Consider the following 2,156-nt stretch of genomic DNA (forward strand, 5'->3'; position numbering starts at 1 on the left):
TTTTAGCATGAAAGGAGCAAAGTGGAGCAATTTGGATCAGTTTGGAGCAATAATCCGCAAGAAATCAACTTGGAATCGATCAGAGGAGATGGTGTCGATCGACACTGCCTTAGCATCGATCGACACCCAGTCCAAACCGACGAGAGAGCCAAATTTGGAAGTTTTACAAAATTGCCCGAAGTTTTCCATATTTGCAAGACTAGTCCCTGACGTGTTTTAGGACACATATATATATATAGTTTTTTTAGGTTTTTGCAAGGAAAAAAGATGGCTACCTACACAAAGTATTGGTGAATACATGGTCACACATGCCAAGTATATTATTGTATATTCAACTACACGAAGTATATGTATTACATGACCACATGCATGAACTATATGACGTTATGCGGTCAACATCATAGACATATAATCCAGTACATCGGTCAATTGACTCCGGCAAAGACCGGCGTTGACTCGGCGTTGACCAACACTTAAAAAGAAAATTCTAAATTAAAAAAAAAATATATTATAGTAAATTATTTATGGGTTTTCATGATTAAAAGACATTTTCTATTCAATATCCAAATATTTTTTATATATCTCTAATATATTCATTCTTGTAATTAATTACTTTTTATTTTTCAAGGTAAAGTAAATAGTTAAATAAAAATCATTTATAATTATTTTAAAGATATAAAAAATTCATTCATAATAATCTTCAAGATATAAAATCATTTATAATTATGTTCAAAATATAAAAAAAATTTATAATTATTTTCAAGATATATATATATATATATAAATCTCTCATTATCAGATTATTTAATTACTACAAAATCAATAAAATCAAATTCAACTACTTTCATTAGAAAATAATATGCAAAAGATTGAGTATATGACTCTTTACTCTAAATTTTGCATGGTAATTGTTATAAAAAAAATTAGACACTCTTTACTTTAAAATTTACATACTCAAAATAACATATAAACAATAAAAAATTAACAATATTTACTTTTAACATATGAACATTTTCATTTTTACTCTCTTTTACACAATTACAATATGTTAAATTAATTTTTAGAAATTGTTTTTTTAAGGTTTGGGTTCTCTATATTACATTTAGGATATATTTAGGAAATATATTAAAAATATCTTTAGATAGTGAATTAACATATAAACAACAACAAAAAAATTCACAATATTTACTTTTAACATATGAACATTTTCATTTTTACCCTCTTTTGCACAAATACAATATGTTAAATTAATTTTTAGAAATTTTTTTAAGGTTTGAGTTCTCTATTTTACATTTAAGATATATTTTTGAAATATATATAAAATATTTAGATATTGTATAGAATATTTTTTAATTAATAAAAACTATAAATGATTTAATATAATAACTTCTTATTTTTTATTTTTTATTTTAGAAATTTTTTTTGGTCAACGCCGGAGTCAACACCGGTTTTCACCGGAATTAATCAATCAGTGTACCAGATTGTATGTCTATGGTGTTGAACACATGACGTCATATAGTTCATGCATGTGGCCATGTAATACATATACTCTGTGTAGTTGAGTATACTATAATATAGTTGGTATGTGTGACCATGTATTCACCTATACTTCATGTAGCTAGCCATCTTTTTTCCTTTTTGCAAACCCTTAAGTTTTATTCTATCAAGTTTTATTTTTCCTGCAACCCTGTGAGATTTTGAGAGCCTTGGAGAGAGAGAGAGATCTGCTTTGAGAGAAGAATTTCTTGAACTCCCTTTTACTCTTTAATTTCAATTGCTTATTATTCAGAAAGATGTCTTGTTCTTCATTGATTATGTCTGAGTAATTTGTTTGTTAGGTTTAGGGTTTTTCACAGGGAATTTTATGAATTATTAGATCTGATTATTTAGGATTCATTATCTTTCTAGATCTTCATCTTAGGTTGTTCTTCATATTAATTCTTAATTGATCATCTAGAATTAATACTTTAGGAAAATAAATTTATATGAGAATATAATTGTTTTCCTGATAAAACCTTTTGATGAGCAAAATTATTTCTTGCAAAGAGATTTGATTTAATAATTTTGTGAACAATCTAAACCTGATTTTATTGCTGATTTTTAACCTAGAATTTTACAAAGAGATTTGGATTTTCTGGTTTTAAATTTAGATATTA

Source organism: Camelina sativa, chromosome 20 (genome assembly GCF_000633955.1).
Source record: "Camelina sativa cultivar DH55 chromosome 20, Cs, whole genome shotgun sequence".
Lineage (NCBI taxonomy): Eukaryota > Viridiplantae > Streptophyta > Magnoliopsida > Brassicales > Brassicaceae > Camelina > Camelina sativa.